The sequence below is a fragment of the Chelonia mydas genome, chromosome 3 (assembly GCF_015237465.2).
Source record: "Chelonia mydas isolate rCheMyd1 chromosome 3, rCheMyd1.pri.v2, whole genome shotgun sequence".
NCBI lineage: Eukaryota > Metazoa > Chordata > Testudines > Cheloniidae > Chelonia > Chelonia mydas.
In genome coordinates this window covers 177897932-177919141 of record NC_057851.1, presented here as the reverse complement: position 1 = coordinate 177919141, position 21210 = coordinate 177897932, and the positions used below count along the sequence as shown (strand labels likewise).

Genomic DNA, 21210 nt, shown 5'->3' with positions numbered 1-21210 from the left:
AATCACGTAGCAGTTTTCATCATAGCCAAAGTGGGGAGGGGGTTCTGGGGTGAGCGGGGTGGGGTGGCTGGAGGCAGAAGCAGGATATAAACCAAGGGTTTGGGACACCTACCCCATAGGGGAGGTAGGAGGGATGGGGAGGGAGTAGAAGAGGGAGCTGGGTGGCAGCTGTTGGGGCTCAGTGTTTATGAGGGGAGTACTGTACAGACACTGTGAGAGAAGAGGCCTAGAAGTGTTTGGCGGAAGTGGGATATAAGGGTTTGGGTTACAAAGGATGATGCTTTGGGGGAGAGGAGGAGGAAGAAGGAGGCTTTTGCCGGGGAGTTGAAAGCAGTAATGGTTTGTTCACAAGGGTTACAAATGCCCTTCTTAGTGGAAGCAGAACGGATTATTGAATGACTGGTGGTAACAGCAGCAATATCTATGAAAGGAGTACGGATGTTTGTGCCTCTGGAAGAGGGCGGAGAGAGGGGTGAAGGTTTTGCATTTAAGAAGGGAGGCTAGATACATTTCCTTGTGGGAGGAGGAAAAATGTAGGGCGGAAATAATAATAGTGTAGGTATAGCTGGTGATCTCAGGGAGAGAAGTGATTAATCAATTCCTGGAGCAACAAAGAGAAGAGAGCAGCTATTTAAGCAGCTTGGGTTTATGTGAATCGTCAGAGAGCAGGTTAAGATTCCAGTTGCATCTGAGCTGAAGTCTCTACAGAGTCTGCTATTTTTGGTAGCAATGTGGAGCAGCAACAAAAGAGGAAGCCTGGTGGGAGAGTAAGTGTTCAGAACCTTCAGTTAATGTAATGTATAAAATGGTAGGTAGGGAGACATGAAATGATTGACTAAAATTCCTTGTGTGTATTGTGTACCCTGGTAACTTTGTTAGATGTGTACATGGCCTCAATGGCTTGGGGTGGGGGTTTCCTTGGTTTCCACTCAATGCCTACCTATTGCCAGATCCTGTTTAGCAACTCTTCCATCCTGGCAATGTACATCTCCCTTTTCCAAATTCTCACTTATATTATCTTTTGCTAAATATAACAATATATTATCTGTTTTGTTCCAGTGTTTCAGGCATACACTTTTTTAAATAATCACTACTTGTCATGGCTGGTATTCAACAGGGGACTTTAGACCAGAAACTGGTGAAATGAGTTACATTTATTTTTCTTTTTTATAAGATATGCATATCCTGTGGAAATGGTAGCAATAAGAGGAAAATCATTTGCTGTCTCCAAAGTTACTCCCTTAAGACTGTGGCCTCAGTCCTGCAAGCACAAATGCTTTAGTATAAACACTTGAGTTATTTCTGTTTACTCAGGTCCTGATCCTGCAAAGCCTTCAACTATTTGTCTGAGCATCAATAACAAACACTTATTAACTATGCCAAGTGTAAGCAAATAGTGAAGACTAAAAACATGCTAGGCTGAAGGTAAATTTGTTCTATGTGAACAAATGGAGATCACATAGGCTTTAGGAAACAACAGTTTTTCTAAAAAACTCAAATCTGAATTCAAAGAATTTTTCTTTTGGTGTGTTTCAGGTTTAGCCTAATGGTAAAATTTAACTTAACATCTTTGTCGGACAACAAGATGCCTTCTATTGAGTAGTATACTGTGGCCTGTACCATTTTGTTGCTTTGAGAGGTGGTCAACAAATCAGTATAGTTTTTCCTCTTGCCTAAAAAGAGAATTCTAACTCTGTCCCTTCCACTGAAAGCAGAGAGATGAGAAGTAAATGATGTTATTTTATTTGTACAAAGGTAACTTTATTTGTAGGAAGAGAAAATAACTTTCACTCAGAATTATTGCCAATATCTTATTTGGGTCTAGTCCACTTTGTCCATTCCAAAAAGGGTCTGAGTGCCTGCATGACTATAATTACACTGTTCTCAGAAGAAAAAATTCTTTGTGACAAAACTGCTTTCATTTAGACCTTGATCTAGTCTGCAGAATTTTACCAAATTTAAATCTTGGTTGTAAGGCTTCTGAGAAATTTTTTAAATGCTCTTCTTTAAATCATTTGAATACTCTTGCTTTCATAATCAATTGGTTCTAAAACTCAAATGACACTATCAGGTACAAACATGACTTCTGCAAACTTGCAAATCTTTAAATACAATATTGTAATTTTATATATGTACTTCTTATCTAACTGCTTTTTCCTTTAAACCTAGCTCTAATCTGTGAAATCTTAGTGTCCCAGGTTATTATTTAAAATTCTTCACTACCAGTATTCTCCTTTACTTTTAGTGCATTGGTTTTAAGTAGGCCCTACCATATTCTTGGCCATGAAAAACACATTACCAACTGTGAAATCTGGTCTCTCCCTGTGAAATCTGGTCTTTTGTGTGCTTTTACCCTATACTATGTCGATTTCACACGGGAGACCAGCGTTTCTCAAATTGGGGTCCTGACCCAAAAGGGAGTTGCAGGGGAGTCGCAAGGTTATTTTAAGGGGGTCACAGTATTGCCAACCTTACTTCTGCACTGCCTTCAGAGTTGGGCAGCCAGAGAGTGGCAGCTGCTGACCAAGGGCCTAGCCCTGAAGGCAGCAGCACAGAAGTAAGGGTGGCAATATCATTCCATGCCATCGTTACTTCTGCGCTGCTGCTGGCGGCAGCTCTGCCTTCAGAGCTGGGCTCTCGGCCAGCAGCTGCAGCTCTCTGGCCTCCCAGCTCTGCTGGCAGTTCCGCTGCTAGCACCAGCGCAGAAGTAAGGGTAGCAGTACTGCAAACCCCCCTACAATAACCTTGCGTCACCCCACAACTCCTTTTTGAGGCAGGACCCCTACAATTACAACACCATGAAATTTCCGATTTAAATATCTGAAATCATGATATTTACATTTTTAAAAATCCTATGTCCGTGAAATTGACCAGAATGGACTGTGAATTTGGTAGGGCCCTAGTTTTAACATTTGGACATGAGCTGCTGAAAGGCAGTCTTCAGATCTATGATCTAATTTTGCCAGAACTAAATCAATTTGTCTGAAGCTTCAAATTCATAGGCTACCATAGAACTTTACTGAAAAAGCTTAGAGGCAAATCAGGGTGACAGGATACTTTTTTCAAATGACGATCTCAAATATTGATGATGTGTTGGTTCAGGTTGAAACTGGAGCCTTTGACTAGTATTGGGGGTACTTGACAAAAGTTAGTGATAAGCCATTTCAGTATACATTACGGCCTCTCTGAATTTTTGTTATAAGCAGTTTCTCTGTGTGTGTGTAGTTTGTGGAAACAAGTGGTTTGGTTTGGTGGTGAGGAGAATGAGAACTGAATGGGGGAGTGAATTGTGCTAGAGAATCACATTCTGGGAGGGGGATAAAACAAGCTTGTACAGAAACTCATGTTGCCAAGAAATTTTTATTCTTTATAAGGTACCTAAATTAATTCCTGGCCAAAAAAAAACAACCTTAACATCAAATTAAGATAGTAAACATTCATCAGTGACTTAAAGGAAAAAAGAATAAGAATACTGTAGTTTCTCCAGAATAACAGTAAAGCTTAGGCTGAATTTTTTTGTTTAAAGATCACATTTTTAACACACCCAAACATTAGAAAGCTTGGAAAATTACAGTTAATTTAACCAAAATAACCTTAACTTTAGCTGTATCTCTTCTAATAACAAAACCTGGAATCTACCCTACCCTCCAGCAGTGGCCATCTTTATTGCATCTGTGGCTCTGAAAACTGAGATGTGATCTTAAACCAGTTTTGTTGAGAGAGTGATCATACCTATTGTAGCATTAAACCAAAGTGAACCTGTCTTTGCGTGGGTTTAGTTACCTCCCGTGGCTTTCTTGCAGTCACTGGAAAAATACTTCTATTATTGTATTACAGTAACATCTAGAGACCCCCAACTGACTATACTAACTGCTGTAAAAACACATAGGCCATATCTATGGTAAAAGTGCTTCACCAGTATAAGTAATTAGTATATTTTATGGGCAAAGCATTTCTAGGCTATGTCTAAGCTATAGAGTTTGTGTTGGCGTAGCTATGCCAGCATAGCTCCCTAGTGTGGCCACTGACCCAAGGAGTTTTTCTGTTGGGGTAGGAGCACCACCTCCCCAAACGATAGTACTTTTCTGTCAGTGTACCTGCATTTATACTGGGGTTTTTATCAGAATAGCTATGTCAGTCAGGGTGTGGCTTTTCCCCCCATGCCCTTGACCAATGAAACTTGTATATCAGCATAGCTATAAGTGTGGCTGCAGCTATACCAGCAAACATATGCTTTTGATTGAATAGCTTATTCTGGCCCCCCCGCTCTCATGTGAAATTAGCTGTACTGGCAAAAGCATACTTTGTTTGTCTACGCTAGGAGCTTGTGACTGGCATAGCTGTACCAGCAAAAATTCTAACTCATTGCACCCCCGACTGACATAGCTATGCTGGAGAATGTTTGTAATGTAGACCTGTCCATAGTAAGATGGTCCTTGCCCCCAAACTGCTTAGTCCAAATAGGCAAGGCAGAAAAAGGGTGGGAAAGGAAATGTCCACCAAAGTGACCACAATCAAGGCAGTCATTTGAAACCATTTCCCCCAAAACGCAAAGGATTTCAAATGGAAATGCATATTTTTTTAAACTTGTGAAAGTGCTCAGAATGTGCTTTGTGTGATCTAAACACATAGTAAGCGATAGCGGCTGCTGCAAATTTCTTTATGCAGAAAGGGATACAGTAGACCAGCAGAGCATGAGGGTTCATGGCTGAAATGCTTGTTAATTCAATGTCTGTTTTTTTTCTTTTGTTTATATTATCAACATTTAATTATAGGGTACTGGGGTGACTTGTTTTACAAAGACCACCAAACAGCCTTCAAATAGTGGCTGTTTTGCTACAACTATTGACTTTAGCTGGATTTGAACCAGTGATGTGTCAATACCGAATCCTTGTAATCCTAATTTTGCATCAGTAGCAGAGGGGCTGTCTTTCTAAGTTGCCGGGGGGGTGCTTGACCCCTGCCCCCACTCCACCCCCTTCCCCAAGCATGCCCCGCCCTTGCTCCTCCTCCTCCCCCTGGCACCTCCTGCAGACCGCTGAACAGCTGATCTGAAGCCGGTGGGTGGTGCTGGGAGGGAGGGGGAGGAGCAGGAGCTGATGGGGAGGCTGCTGGCAGGAAGGAGGTGTTGGGGGGAGGAGGAGGAGCTGATGGGGGGAGGGGCTGCCAGTGGGTGCTAAGCACCCACTATTTTTTTTCCGTGGGTTCTCCAGCTCGGGAACACCCACAGAGTCAGCTCCTATGATCAGTAGCTCTCAAAGTGCTTTACAGAGGAAGTCAGTATCATCATCTCCATGTTACAACTGAGATCCAGAGAGGTGAAATGACTTTCCCAATAAGCCTGTGGCAGAGTCAGGAATAGAATCCAGGTATCCTGAGTCCCAATCCAGTCCTTTATCCATGAAGCCATACTGCCTAGTTTGAAAGATTGTCATTTCCAACATTGTTCTGAGCCATTCAGTCATCTTGACTAGAAATCTTCTATCAAGAGGATCTTTGGACTGAGTGAACATGGGCTACTGAATTATTTTTTCACCCTCAAAGTGCATCTTCCAGGACAGCTAAGATCATCCTTTCCTTTATATTGCGAGTTATATTTAGAATTAGCTGAATCCTGTGCCTCTGGAAAAGTAGTACTTCACTCTTTATATGCAGTTGTGTTGGTTTGTCTTTGCTTTGGCAACTCCTTTCCCCAGTTGCCTCTTATGTTCATGAAAGGAAAAGAACTTTTGATCTCAGGCAGTACATGTAAACCTTTCCACTCCTGCCAAACAAAATTTTTACAAATTATTATTTCTGTAACTTACCTTAAAACCGATCTATTTTCCTAAAACTTTGCAAGTCAGTTTTTACCTGATGTTGGAGTGTAGTCTTTAGGGGCGTCTTCTGCTGTTACTGCGTGCTCTTGGCTTCTGAAACAAGAAAAAAAGAGGAAAAAACCCCTCAAACACATTGTTAAACAAATGGTATGTGTTCATATGAACATCATACAACAAAATCTGGTTTCTCTTCTTAGATTCTGCCCTAAGAAAAGGTAAGTAGAAGTCTAAAGAATAATATTTTTTTAAAAAAATATAAAGGACTTCCTAGACCAACTGCAGAAAAGTAACAAATCTTGGTGGAAATGATTGCTGAACTTAATTTGGAATCAAAACTACACTTTTAATCATTCTTTACAATCCCAATAGCATCACTGGGATTCAAAGCTGTTTTGGGAGAGAGTATTGTCTCTAGCGAATCCATAAGAGGGGGTTGGGGACAAGGACACAAGGTAGGACACTAAAGGCTCTTCCATCAGACTACTCCTAAAATAGATTCAAGAACTAACCAGACATTTTCTCTTGCCACTCTCACAACTGTCACAGAGCCTTCCAGTTCCAACGTTCCATCTTTCTTGCATAAAGAATCAAAATAACACTTGAAAACAAAAGTGTAAGAGAGGAACAAAATAAAACAGGTTGCTTGGGGAGGAACGCAATGTTCAGAAATACTCATATTTGTGCTGCTGGTCCTGTCTAACTTGGAAGAAATTTTGTACTGGAGCTATGCTGCCACAAGGCTATGTGAGTCTGCAAGACAGTAGGGAGAGACAGAAGTCACTGTACAGACAACCCTGCAAAGCTACATCAAAACTACAGTAGCATTAGTGAATCTTATTATGTTCATGAGATTTGAGGGGTCTGTCCCCCCTGCTTTTGTCAGGAGGGGGGCAAACTCCACACTCCCTCACCAGAAGAAGCTAGCGAAAATCTGTAAGGGGAACACCATCTCCCCATATCCCCTTCCTATGGCTAGGAATTTCCTATGGCTAGGAATTATCTGAATTTTTGACTTGTTTTCCCCCTACCTGTCAAGACTGGCTTGTATACCTCACTATAATATGAGGGGTAGAGTCTAATGTGTCTGCTGTTAGAGCACAGTACGTGTTACAAAGAAGAAGCTAGGCAAGTTATCTTTACGCTTGAATGGTCTAAACCACAAGTGAGCTTTGTAAACTAGTACACTGCTTATCATAACATGCACAAGCAGAGGGATGATCTTGTGATTAGCTGCAGAATCCACTGAGTGGCCTTTCATTTGATACCTCAAGTGGACAGAACCACTTTTTTAAAGACGTCTGACTTGTGTAAAATGTAGCTGGCGTGTCTGTTTCTAGTCTCTGAAGACTGGAAGTCTCTGTAAAACATCTCACTCCAGAGAGGCTGATATAAGAAATGCATCATGAAACAGTTCCTGATCTCTTGATCAGTGGAATCGTCCCTTGGTAAAAGCACCCGATCCCAAGTGTTGTGCCGTCTATGATCATAGCTTTCATTCCTCAATCCTTTCTATTTTCCCTACTTTATCTTTTTAAAACTAATCATGACAATCCGTATTTATGTGCTAACAATTGGGGGGACGGGTTGCATCTGTTGAACTAATGACAATTAGGTTTAACTGTGGTTTTATTTTTAAATCTCTGTCCCACCACACCACTACTTTCTCAACAAAGAACTAGCTTTGTATGGACACCATTCATTGCTTGTTGTTAATGTGTGTTCAGCAGTGGGACTCCAATTTGCAAGCTGATCTGTGCAGGCAGACTGTTTGTTTGCATAGATCACCTGAAGTATCAGGGCCTAAGAGTATATTCTACTCCTGGGGAAATTCTACGCCATTGCACATGTGTATAATTCATGTGCCATGCATATTTTAAATTTTTTCTGCAGAAAATAGCTTCTGCTGGAAAGTTGTAGCAGTTCCACCTTTTGCCCACCAGAGGGCGGTGTGGTGCTAAACAGAGCAGCTGCCACAAGTTTTCAAAGATAATGTCCAATGGCTCTGCAATCACATCAGTCAACTCCCTCCGATGCATTAGATCCGGACCCATGGACTTGTGCATGTCCAGCTTTTCTAAATAGTCCTTAACCTGTTCTTTCACCATAGAGGGCTGCTCACCTCCTCCCTGTACTGTGTTGTCCAGTGCAGCAGTCTGGGAGCTGATCTTATCTGTGAAGACAGAGGCAAAAAAAGCATTGAGTACTTCAGCTTTTTTCACATCATCTGACACTATGTTGCCTCCCCCATGCAGTCAGGGTCCCTTCTTCTTGTTGCAAACATACCTGTAGAAACCCTTCTTGTTACCCTTCACATCCCTTGCTAGCTGCAACTCCAATCATCCCTTGGCCTTTGTGATTACACCCCTGCATGGTTTAGCAATATTTTATACTCCTCCCTAGTCATCTGTCCAAATTTCCATTTCTTGTAAGATTCCTTTTTGAGTTTAAGCTCACCAAAGATTTCACTGTTAAGCCAAGCTGGTCACCTACCATATTTGCTATTTTTTCTGCACATCGGGATGGTTTGTTCCTGTGCCCTCAATAAGGCTTCTTTAAAATACAGCCAGCTCTCCTGGACTCCTTTGCTCCTCATATTAGCCTCCCAGGGGATCCTGCCCATCAGTTCCCTAAGGGAATCGAAGTCTGCTTTTCTGAGGTCCAGGGTCCGTATTTTGCTACTCTCCTTTCTTCCTTTTGTGAGGATCCTGAACTCAACCATCTCATGGTCACTGCTGTCTAGGTTGCCACCCGCTTCTACTTCCCCTACCAATTCTTCCCTGTTTGTAAGCAGCAGGTCAAGAGGAGCATGGCCCCTAATTGGTTCCTGCAGCACTTGTACCAGGAAGTTGTCCCCAAAGCTTTCCAAAAACTTCCTGGATTGTCTGTGCATGGCTGTATTGCTCTCCCAATAGATTGAAGATAGATAGAACCAGGGCGTGTGATTTGGAAACTTCGGTTAGTTGTCCGAAGAAAGCCTTGTCTACCTCATCCTCCTGATCGGGTTGTCTATAGCGCACGCCCACCATGACATTACCCTTATTGCTCTTGCCTCTAAACTTAACCCAAAGACTCTCAACAGGTTTTCTCCAGTTTCAAACTGGACCTCTGAGGAATCATACCGCTCTCTTACATACAATGCAATTCTTCCACCTTTCCTCCTATACCTGTTCTTCCTGAACAGTTTATGCCCATCCATGACAGTGTTCCAGTCATGTGAACTGCCCCACCAAGTTTCTTTTTGTTCAATCACATCATCATTCCTTGATTGTGCCAGGGCTTCCAATTCTTCCTGCTTGTTTCCCAGGCTTCTTGTGTTCGTGTACATGCACCTAAAATAACTAGCTAATTGCCCTACTTTCTCAGTATGAATCAGGAGGCTTCCCATCTTGTACCCTCCTCCTTGTGTTTCCTCCCAGTATCCCGCTTCCCCACTTATCTCTGGGCTTAGGTCAGCATCCCCCGGTGAACCTAGTTTAAAGCCCTCATAAGGGCAAGTGGGGGAGGACACAATGGGGCAGGGGTTGAGTGGAAGTGGAGGGACAAGGCCACATGAGGATGGGGAGGGGTGCAAGGCCACAGGGGAGAAGTGGGTGGCTGAGTGGGGGCACAGAGACACATGGGGAGAGGGGGTGCAGGGCTACATAGAAATGAGGGGAGGGGGCTGGCTGAGGGGATGCAAGGCCATATGGGGATGGGGAGAATGTGAGTCCAAGTGGGGGTGCAAGGACACATAGGGACAGGGGCAGATGTGCCTGACTGAATGGGAGAGGCTAGGGGTCAGCCAGAGTCTACATGGGGGGAGCTCCCTAAAAAACCCTCCCTGCCCCCCAAAAAACCCTATACTGTACTTTTTCCCCACCCATACCCAACAACCCACCAAGTTCACATCCAGGTTCCTTCCCAGCAATTACTTCCCTCTCCCTCAGGTCTTCTGTTACCCCTGACTCCCCCAAGCCTTTACACTGCTTCTGAAGGATGTAGGAAATACAGTTCTGTATTGTAGTTTAAATGAATTATTACTCAATTCTGTATTAATATGCCTAGTAAGAAGTCTATTTGTCAAAAAAATTTGTTGTCTGTATTGTTTCAGGCATATTTGCTGACAGGTATTTTTAAACAAATGACCAAAAATAATTGCAACTGGTGTGATTATATTGTTGTTTTGACAAATAAAATATGCAGAATTTTGCAGAATTTTAAAATATTGTGTACAGAATTTTTAATTTTTTGGTGCAGAATTCCCCTAGGAGTAGTAATCTCAGATAATCTCAACTGAGAAGGCAGTCCATTCCTCTGAGCTCAAGAAGCAAAATATCCTATTTGGAAAGAAAAGAAATGGGAAGGATATAAAATAAAGCGACTTATCAAGGAACCTTAGGTTACTGTCTTATTTGTATTACACCAGAGCAATGAGATTGGAAGTCAACGTGTGACTTTTACATTAGAAGATAATTCCTTATACTTGCACTCATGAATTTGAGCTGTTCTCATTTTACAAAAAGAAGCTATAAGGAAAAAAAAGGCTATTAGTATAAGGAGGTCTGAATGAAGATTTTAATGCTATCAAGGATGCAAACATGTCTGTTAGAGAAGATTGTCTTTAATGTCCTGAGGTAGGAGAAAATACACTATCCATAATATGCTTTGCATGTCCGGAGAATTTATGAAAGCCATGTGATGACACCAGACAGCATTCTGTCATGAATCACCATTTTAATTAAAACTTATTTAATCCAAACTGTAAATTTGGGGCACAAAAAATCTGAAATCTAGGATGAATGGTGCAAGAGCTAGAGAATGTCATCTAATTTCATGCAACTGCAGACACTTGTGTTATGAAACCAGCCTTCTTCTATCTTCTCAGGAAAAACAGTTGAAATTGAGGATCAAAGATAAGAATGCAAAGCTAAAACTAGTTGTAAACTTAAAAAATGGTGATTTTTTTGTTTGTGCACAGTTGGTTTGTTTTTTAATGCACCACAATTAGTATTGTGAAGACTTTTCCTGGGTGTTTTAATCATCTTATTCTGATGGGATATGTCAAGGGGAGTCTTTTGGTTGATGTTAGTTGGAGTTGGATTAGGCCTATGGCCTCTGAAGTCAATGAAAATGCTCCTGTTAACTTGAAAGGGAGTTGGATCAGCCCTGCGTTAATTGATGCTTTAAAAGGATGCAACTCCCTGGCCGTGCACATCACGGATGCTGAAAAAAGAACCCTTATATATTCAATGGCAAAACGACTACTTCACTGCAGAGTTAAGGTAGGGTGGTGGTACGTCGTCCCTTTGCAGAATGTTGAGTTGAGCAAGGTTCAAACTTCTGAAGACTAAGAAATGCAGTTATGGTTGCCCATGCAACCTTACCTCTGTCCTCTTTCAGCTATGCCCCCTTACCACCTTTACTCTGTCAGCCCCACAGCTTCTGAAATGTACAAACTCTTCACCTCCTTTTACAACCCATTCAGTCTCATCCACAGCACTATTCATCTAACACTATTAAATGACAAAAAAAGAGGGGGGGGGGGGAGACTGCCCATGCCAATGAGAATTATTTGCATACACTTCTATGGGTGTTAGTATGCTAGGTTTCAGTGCTCCAGTTGTGCTAAAATGCTGTGGAATGTTGCTCTACCACTTTTGGCAGGTGTCAGAAAGGTGTTCCAGTAATTCTGATTGAGTTACCATTTCTTCTTCCAGAACAGGGAACGAGGTCAGGACCCTGACCTGACTCCCTACTTTATCAGGAGAGATGGTAGCTCAGTAACATGGGCAGCCCATACTGTGAGGCAGGAGCCGATCTCCTCATGCTAGCTCCTCCATCTCTTCCTTTCCAGAGTCGGCAGCCAAAGTTGTGGGGAGTCTGGACTCAGCTCAGCTTCCATCTTTCATAAGAAGATAAGAATGGCCATACTGGGTCAGACTAAAGGTCCATCCAGCCCCATATCCTGTCTGCTGACAGTGGCCAATGCCAGGTGCCCCAGAGGGAGTGAACCTAACAGGTAATGATCAAGTGATCTCTCTCCTGCCATCCATCTCCACCCTTCTGACAAACAGAGGCTAGGGACACCCATCCTGGCTAATAACCATTAATGGACTTAACCTCCATGAATTTATCTAGTTCCCTTTTAAACCCTGTTATAGTCCTTGCCTGAGGAGGTTGTGAAGGCTAGGAGTTCCACAGGTTGACTGTGCACTGTGTGAAGAAGAACTTCCTTTTATTTGTTTTAAACCTGCTGCCCATTAATTTCATTTGGTGGCCCCTAGTTCTTATATTATGGTAACAAATAAATAACTTTTCCTTATTCACTTTTTCCACACCACTCCTGATTTTATCTACCTCTATTATATCCCTCCTTAGTCTCCTCTTTTCCAAGCTGAAAAGTCCTAGTCTTTAATCTCTCACACCCTGCACCTTTTCCCTTCACACTGCCCTCACACTGGGATCTGCACCTCCAAGTACAGATTGTCATTTGGTAGTAATGAGAAGACATTTAGGCAATTGTACATATCACATCCTATGCTTTGCGTACAGAGCCAGCCAGTATGCAAACCAATTAGCTGGGTCCCACCAGCCTTGATTCAACCTATTCCCTGACCTCTTCGCTGCATTCCCCACTACAACAAGCCCCCCTCCAACTCATGTCCCTGATGTCTTCACTCCTTGTTATACAAACATTTCTGTTGCTATTACTTCCCCCTTTCCTCTAACCCCACTCGTGCAGTTTCTGGAGTGTATTTCAGAAGGAGGGGAGGGAGGAGTTTTTAGAAGGTCTGGTGAGAGAAATCACAGACAGCGTTTCTTCCAAAATACTGACCATTTTATGACTGAGAGAAAGATCCTCTGTCCAATAGATACCTCCTTACTCTGCCCATCTCCGAGGTGTCAGCATGGGAGTGTCAAATCTCTATAGATGAGCAGGGGTCCTGATGCACATATCTGGTCAGAGAGCAGGGCTTAGATACTACTGGGGAGAAGGGAGTCCCTCCTAGCTCCTTTGCTCAGACCTTCCTCACAACTTGGCTCATGTGAGGGGGGCAGGGAGGAGGGGTCAGATCATTACAAATGACCAGAGAACCAATGGAGGCTGGTACACATATGGGGGCAGGGAGTGGGCCTCAGGGACCCCCAGAGCCCAGCTTACATAGGGGAAATAGGAAGAAGGGCTCAGACACCCTCCCACACACCAATAGGCAAGCCCCCTCCAAAACTGGCTCACAGGGGGGGTAGGGATGGGGGTCACACCTCTGTAGATGAGCTGGGATGGGGGCAGATTATGACACAAATGGAAGGGGAATGTGGGCCTGACGGGCACCCCTGCCTCTATTCTCCCCCAGGCCTCTATCACTGATCCTCACATCCCTCTTCCCAGTGTCCCACCGCTGTAATCCCCCTGTTTCCGATGCCTCCCTCATCTGAGCCCACAACCTCTTTCTCCGCTCCATAACTCCAGTCCCCTCACTGCAGCCCCAAACCCCTCTCCTCCTATTCCCCTACTTCTCTGCCTCCTAATGCCCCTCCCAGGAAGCATTCATGTATGTAAATTCCCCCCAAAATAAAATTGCCACCCAGAGCTCAGGAATTGCAGCAATCTCCAGCCACTCAGTCCAAAACTCCTTTTGTCTTAGGTGGGGGCCAGTGATTACCTTATCCTTAGTTATGTTAATTGAATGGTGAGTTCACAGCCATCAATCCCAATGAAGTCTGTGATTCAGCCGATCCTTGGTACCTCTCAACTTAATAATGAAATACAGTAGAAGAAAATTGGGTATGGGGAGGCTATATCTCATGAACCCCTTGGTCAAGTGACCCCAAATCTGGATCACTAACACCACCCTGTGCCTCCCCCATGAGGCACATCACGTTTCAAAGCAATCTGAGTAACCATTCAGATTTTAGAGCACTGACAAGTCAAACTTTAAAGCATATAAAATACTGGGAATGGCATTTTTCTGTTTTGGTGCATGTACAGTGGAAAAGATATACATTTCTTAAATACTGTTCTCAATTTGGGTCTCCAAAAGTTTTAGCGGGTGCCATGCACTACCTTAGGTAAAATTTGACAGGTTGAAACCATTTTGACCTGCATCACTCACAGCAATAGTTTGGTATATAGCTCTATGCACAAAAACAAACCAACCACCTACAAACGTTTTGAAAAATGGCTGTGTTGTGGGGAGTATATCTCTAGAACGTCTAGCTCAAATGATCTAAAATTTGGGTCACTAACCCTGTGTTGCACCCAGTTGAGGCACAGCAAATTTCAGAGGAATCCAACTGAGAATGTCCATTTTAGAGGACTTAGAAGAGTCAATCTGCCTGAATGCAGTACAAGGCTGTCATAAACATACAGCTAAGGGTATCATAAAAATCCCTCCTTACTTGTAAAGAGTTAAGAAGCTCAGGTAACCTGGTTGGCATCTGACCAACAGGACCAATAAGGGGAGAAGATACTTTCAAATCTGTGGGGGAAGGTTTTTGCTTTGTTCTTTTTTGTTGGGTCTCTCCAGGTCAGCGAGGAATCAGGACAGGGAAAATACATCTCCCAAAGCCCTACTTGAACTAAGCATCTAGATTACAAAAATTGTAAGTAAAGCAAGGAAATGCGTTAGTTTATCTTTTGTTTTAGCTTGTGAATTTTCCCTGTGCTAGAGGGAGGTTTATCCCTGGTTTTTGTAACTTTTAAGTTTTGCCTAGAGGGAAATCCTCTGTTTTGAATCTGATTGTCCTGTAAAATTACCTTCCATCCTGATTTTACAGAGGTGCTTCTTTTACTTTTTTTCTCGTCTTTATAATAAAGTTCTGTTTTTTAAGAATCTGATTGGGTTTTTAGTGTCCTACAAACCCAAGGGTCTGGTTTGTGCTCACCTTGTTTATTTTTCAAGCCTCCCCAGGAAAGGGGGTGTAGGCTTGGGGGGATATATTGTGGGAATAGGAACTCCAAGTTGTTCTTTCCCTGATTCTTTGTCTAAATCACTTGGTGGTGGCAGCATACCTCAGTCCAAGGACAAATAGAGATTTGTGCCTTGGGGAAGTTTTTAACCTAAGCTAGTAGAAATAAGCTTAGGGGGTCTTTCATGCGGGTCCCCACATCTGTACCCTAGAGTTCAGAGTGGGGGGGGAACCCTGACATGGTGGCAGAGTGGTGGGGTCATTTTGAACCAGAAGCCCAAACCTCAGGACATTAAAAGAATTTTTTTTTCCTTTTGGCTGCTTGGAAGCAGGGAGCTTTTAAGCTGAAAGCAGCTGGAGTTTTTTTCCTCTGCCTGAGGGCAGGGTAGTTAACCTCCTGCAGGGGAATTCACAAGTGTGTTTTGTTTTTTTTTTTTCCCCTAGCTCTCTGGTTAAGCTAGGCTAAGTGCAGAAAGGCTAGGATGACAGAAAGTGACATCCAGAAAAAACTGGAATTAACCAGATTTAAAGCTGAGGAAAGACAGAAGGAACATGAAAGACAGCTGGAACTGAGACAGATGAAGATTGATGCACAAGCGGCCAGAGAAAAAGCTGCTAAGGAGGCAGAAACGGCCAGGGATGAGGCTGCCCATGAGAGAGCTATGGAGGCCCAGCGGGAGGCCCAGAAGCATGCTCAGGAGGAGAGGGAAAGTGAGAGGAAGCATGACCTGGCTGTTACGGAGTTGAAGAGACAAAATCCTTCAGCTGCTGGCTCCACTTCCCCAAAAAACCACAAATGGGAGGGACTATGTCTGCAGTATGATGAATCCAGTGATATTGTTGAATATTTCATCACCTTTGAGAGACTGTGCACCCTTCATAAAATTCCTGATGATCACAAGATGACCACACTGGTAGCAAAATTGACTGGCAGAGCTCTGGACATATTCAATAAGATGCCTATTGAGGATGCTTCTGATGATGGTAAATTTAAGGATGTGGTTTTAAAACAATTTCAAATTACATGTGAAACTTGCAGAGTAAAATTTAGAGCCCCTAAAAGAGGGGCTGGACTAAGTGATGTGGCTTATGTAAACCAGATGAAGGATCTGTTAGATAAATGGGTCAAAGGAAGGTGTGTAACTAGCTTTGAAGGAGTGTGTGATTTGTTTGTAAGGAGCAGTTCCTGGCTATGACCAATGATGAAGTAAAACAGTGGTTGTGGGATAAGAAAATGGACTCAGCAGAAAGTCTTGCTTCTTATGCTGATCAATGCGAGCAGTCCCAGACCGCCAGAGAGGTGGGGAAAGTTGGAACAAAATGGGTGGAGGTAGCAGAGAGGAACAACTCCGGTCTCAGTTGGAGCGGATACCAGAAGGGACGCCCCGAGACCACACCCTACCACCGAGGGTAGCCCAAGGCCCCAACTACACTCCAAGGAAAACCCCAGACACCTTATCATCCCACCACACCATTCTCCAGCAACCCACGCCGCCCCAGTGACCAGTCAGCTGGGCAATGTTTTAAATGTAACAGGCTGGGGCGTGTAAAGGCCAACCTCCCCAAAAACCCCAATAGATGACAGTTCATTGCACCAGGGTTACACCAAAGGTCCTCAGGCCCAGATGCCTCCCAGATACCCTCAGAGCGAAGGGAAACTGTGAGTGTCGGTGGGAAGAAGGTTATCGCGTGGAGGGACACTGGAGCACAAGTGTCGGCTATCCACCAATCCTTAGTGGACCCCAACTTAATCAACCCAGAGGTCCAAGTGACTATTCAACCCTTCAAGTCAAACTCCTTTGACTTACCTACAGCCAAGTTGCCTGTCCAGAACAAGGGCTGGTCAAGAATGTGGGCTTTTGCAGTCTATGATGATTATCCCATTCCCATGCTGCTGGGGGAAGACTTTGCCAACCATGTGAAACTAGCCAGGAGGGTGGGAATGGTCACCTGCAGCCAGGCTAAGCAAGCCTTCACACCTAGCTCTGTCTCTGACCCTTCTACAAGGGCTCAGTCTGTGTTCCCAGAGACCCAGCCAGGCCCAGAACTGGAACTGGCAGAGCAACCAACACCAGAACTGTTGCTAGCACTGAATCCAGTGCTTGCAACCCCATCTACAGCTCCAACACCAGAGGTCACCACCGAGCCTGCACTGGCAGCAGCAAATAAACCTACACAAGAGGCTCAGCTGGAGCCTGAACCACAACCTAGTGCACCAGCGGAGAGCAGTTCACAGTGAACGGAAACAGCCCCATCCCATACATCGCTTCCAGAGGAACCAAGCCCAAGTCCACAATCCAATGAGGAAGTGATGTCTCCAGCATCAAGGGAAGAGTTCCAGGCCGAGCAGGAAGCGGATGGAAGCCTCCAGGGAGCTTGGACGGCGGTACGGAGCAACCCACCGCCTCTCAGCTCTTCTAATTGATCCCAGTTTGTGGTAGAAAAAGGACTTTTATGCAAGGAAACTCTTTCTGGTGGGCACCAGGAAGACTGGCATCCTCAGAGACGGTAGTTCCAACTAAGTACTGGGTAAAGCTCTGGAACTTAGCCCACAATCATCCTAGTGGTCATGCTGGGGTGAACAGGACCAAAGACCATTTGGGGAAGTCCTTCCGCTGGGAGGGAATGGGCAAGGACGTTTCTACCTATGTCTGGTCTTGTGAGGTGTGCCAAAGAGTGGGAAAACCCCAAGACCAGGTCAAAGCCCCTCTCCAGCCAATCCCCATCATGGAGGTTCCCTTTCAGCGAGTAACTGTGGATATTCTGTGTCCTTTTCCAAAAAAGATACCCAGAGGAAAGCAGTACATATTGACTTTCATGGATTTTGCCACCTGATGGCCGGAAGCAGTAGCTCTAAGCAACAACAGGGCTAAAAGTGTGTGTCAGGCATTAACATACATTTTTGCCAGGGTAGGTTGGCCCTCCAACATCGTCACAGATTCGGGAACTAATTTCCTGGCAGGGACCATGAAAAGCCTGTGGGAAGCTCATGGGGTGAACCACTTGATTGCCACCCCTTACACCATCAAACATATGGCCTGGTGGAGAAGTTGAATGGAACTTTGGGGGCAATGATATGTAAATTTATAAATGAGCACTCCAATGATTGGGACCTAGTGGTGCAGCAGTTGCTCTTTGCCTACCGAGCTGTACCACACCCCAGTTTAGGGTTTTCCCCATTTGAACTTGTGTGTGGCCACGAGGTTAAGGGGCCATTACAGTTGGTGAAACAGCAATGGGAGGGGTTTACGCCTTCTCCAGGAACTAACATTCTGGACTTTGTAACAAACCTACAAAACACCCTCTGAACCTCTTTAGCCCTTGCTAGAGAAAACCTAAAAGATGCTCAGGAACAGCAAAAAGCCTGGTATGATAAACGTGCCAGAAAGTGTTCCTTCAAAGTAGAGGACGAGGTTATGGTCTTGAAGGCACTCCAGGCCCATAAGAAGAGTCGTGGGAAGGGCCATTCACAATCCAGGAGCGCTTGGGGGCTGTTAACTATCTCGTAGCATCCCCCACCTCAAACCTAAAGCCTAAAGTGTACCATGTTAATTCTCTAAAGCCCTTTTATTCCAGAGAATTAAAGGTTTGTCCGTTTACAGCTCAGGGAGGAGATGACGCTGAGTGGCCCGAAGGTGTCTACTACGAAGGAAAAAGTGATGGTGGCATGGAAGAGGTGAATCTCTCTATGACCCTTGGACGTTTGCAGTGACAGCAGATCAAGGAGTTGTGCTCTAGCTTCGCGGTGATGTTCTCAGCCACCCCAGGACAGACCGAACGGGCATACCACTCTATTGACACAGGTAATGCTCGTCCAATTAGAGCCCAACTGGGTGTCTCCTCAAGCCAGAACGGCTATAGAACGGGAGATCCAGGACATGCTACAGATGGGTGTAATCTGCCCCTTTAACAGTGCATGGGCACCTCCAGTGGTTCTCGTTCCCAAACCAGATGGGGAGATACGTTTTTGTGTGGACTACTATACGCTAAATGCTGTAACTCGCACAGACAACTATCCAGTGCCACGCACAGATGAACTATTAGAGAAACTGGGATGGGCCCAGTTCATCTCTACCTTGGACTTAACCAAAGGGTACTGGCAAGTACCGCTGGATGAATCCACCAAGGAAAGGTCAGCCTTCATCACCCATGTAGGGCTGTATGAATTTAATGTTCTCCCTTTCGGGCTGCGAAATGCATCTGCTACTTTGCAGAAGCTTCAGAGTAGCAGCTGTGTTAGTCTGTATCCGCAAAAAGAAAAGGAGTACGTGTGGCACCTTAGAGACTAAGAAATTTATTTGAGCATAAGCTTTCGTGAGCTACAGCTCACCTTAGTCTCTAAGGTGCCACACGTACTCCTTTTCTTTTTCCAGAAGCTTGTAGATAGTCTCCTAGCAGGATTGGGAGAATCTGCAGTCACCTACCTTGACGATGTGGCCATCTTTTCTGATTCATGGGCAGAACACCTGGAGCATCTGCAAAAAGTCTTCAAGCGCATAAGGGAGGCAGGGCTAACTGTTAAGGCTAAGAATTGTCAAATAGGCCTAAACAGGGTGACTTACCTTGGACACCAGGTGGGTCAAGGAACTATCAACCCCCTACAGGCCAAAGTGAATGCTATCCAAAAATGGCCTGTCCCAAAGTCTAAGAAACAGGTCCAAGCCTTCTTAGGCTTGGCCGGATATTACAGGCGATTTGTACCACACTACAGCCAAATCGCCGCCCCACTGACAGACCTAACAAAAAAGAAACAGCCAAATGCTGTTCAGTGGACCGAAGAGTGTCAGAATGCGTTTAACCAGCTTAAAGCGACACTCATGTCTGACCCTGTGCTAAGGGCCCCAGACTTTGACAAACCTTTCCTAGTCACCACAGAGGCATCTGAGCGTGGTGTGGGAGCAATTTTAATGCAGGAAGGACTGGATCAAGAATTCCATCCTGTTGTGTTTCTTAGCAAAAAGCTGTCTGAGAGGGAAAGCCACTGGTCGATCAGCGAAAAGGAATGTTATGCCATTGTATACGTTCTGGAGAAGCTATGCCCATACATTTGGGGACAGCATTTCCACCTGCAAACCGACCATGCTGCGCTGAAGTGGCTTCATACCGTCAAGGACAATAACAAAAAACTTCTTCGGTGGAGTTTAGCTCTCCAAGATTTTAATTTTGAAATACAACACATTTCAGGAACTTCTAACGAAGTGGCTGATGCATTCTCCCTTGAAAGTTTCCCAGAATCAACTGGTTAAAATCATCCTTGAAATGTGGAAAATAGTGTGAATTTTTATATAATCAGAAGTATATCTAGAGGTGTATGTGTCTTATTAATTCTGTTTTCTCCTAGAGCTCCAGGAAGAAATCACAGCCAGTGTGAAGCAGGCTGTCCAGCACTGTCAATGATTTGGGGGGCGTGTCATAAACATACAGCTAAGGGTATCATAAAATCCCTCCTTACTTGTAAAGAGTTAAGAAGCTCAGGTAACCTGGTTGGCATCTGACCAACAGGACCAATAAGGGGAGAAGATACTTTCAAATCTGTGGGGGAAGGTTTTTGCTTTGTTCTTTTTTGTTGGGTCTCTCCAGGTCAGCGAGGAATCAGGACAGGGAAAATACATCTCCCAAAGCCCTACTTGAACTAAGCATCTAGATTACAAAAATTGTAAGTAAAGCAAGGAAATGCGTTAGTTTATCTTTTGTTTTAGCTTGTGAATTTTCCCTGTGCTAGAGGGAGGTTTATCCCTGGTTTTTGTAACTTTTAAGTTTTGCCTAGAGAGAAATCCTCTGTGTTTTGAATCTGATTGTCCTGTAAAATTACCTTCCATCCTGATTTTACAGAGGTGCTTCTTTTACTTTTTTTTTCGTCTTTATAATAAAGTTCTGTTTTTTAAGAATCTGATTGGGTTTTTAGTGTCCTACAAACCCAAGGGTCTGGTTTGTGCTCACCTTGTTTATTTTTCAAGCCTCCCCAGGAAAGGGGGTGTAGGCTTGGGGGGATATATTGTGGGAATAGAAACTCCAAGTGGTCCTTTCCCTGATTCTTTGTCTAAATCACTTGGTGGTGGCAGGATACCTCAGTCCAAGGACAAATAGAGATTTGTGCCTTGGGGAAGTTTTTAACCTAAGCTAGTAGAAATAAGCTTAGGGGGTCTTTCATGTCACTTATCACCCCACACAGGAATCCATACAGGGCATCATCAAGCAATTACAACCTATACTTGATGGGGACCGCATCCTGAAAGAAATCTTTCCTGAACTCCCTTTCCTGGCCTTCAAACAATCCCCCAACCACACCAAGGTCATCATCAGAAGTAAGCCCCCCACAGACCAGGACACATCAATTCAAAGTGGCACCAGACCCTGCCATAACAGATGCAAGACCTGTAGGCGTATCTTCACTGCTACAATGATTAATATCCCTCACAATACTCTTTGTGACATCCATGGGTCCACGCATGCCTATCACAACATGGTGAACCTAATCCCGTACACCAAATGCCCCAATAAC

General features: G+C 44.2%; 1 long non-coding RNA gene across 4 annotated transcripts; it reads left to right on the top strand.

The window, feature by feature from the left end:
• The first annotated feature begins 78 nt into the window (after nt 1-78).
• LOC114020640 lies at nt 79-18648 on the top strand. Of its 4 annotated transcripts, none has more exons than XR_003565439.3 (4): nt 79-767; nt 11653-11817; nt 14327-14402; nt 18311-18648. It is a non-coding gene; the product is annotated as an uncharacterized LOC114020640 (long non-coding RNA). The 4 variants fall into 4 exon arrangements; XR_006289906.1 differs by lacking the exon at nt 18311-18648 and adding an exon at nt 15153-16415; XR_005224913.2 differs by lacking the exon at nt 14327-14402 and having other exon boundaries at nt 80-767.
• Nucleotides 18649-21210: the final 2562 nt, after the last annotated feature.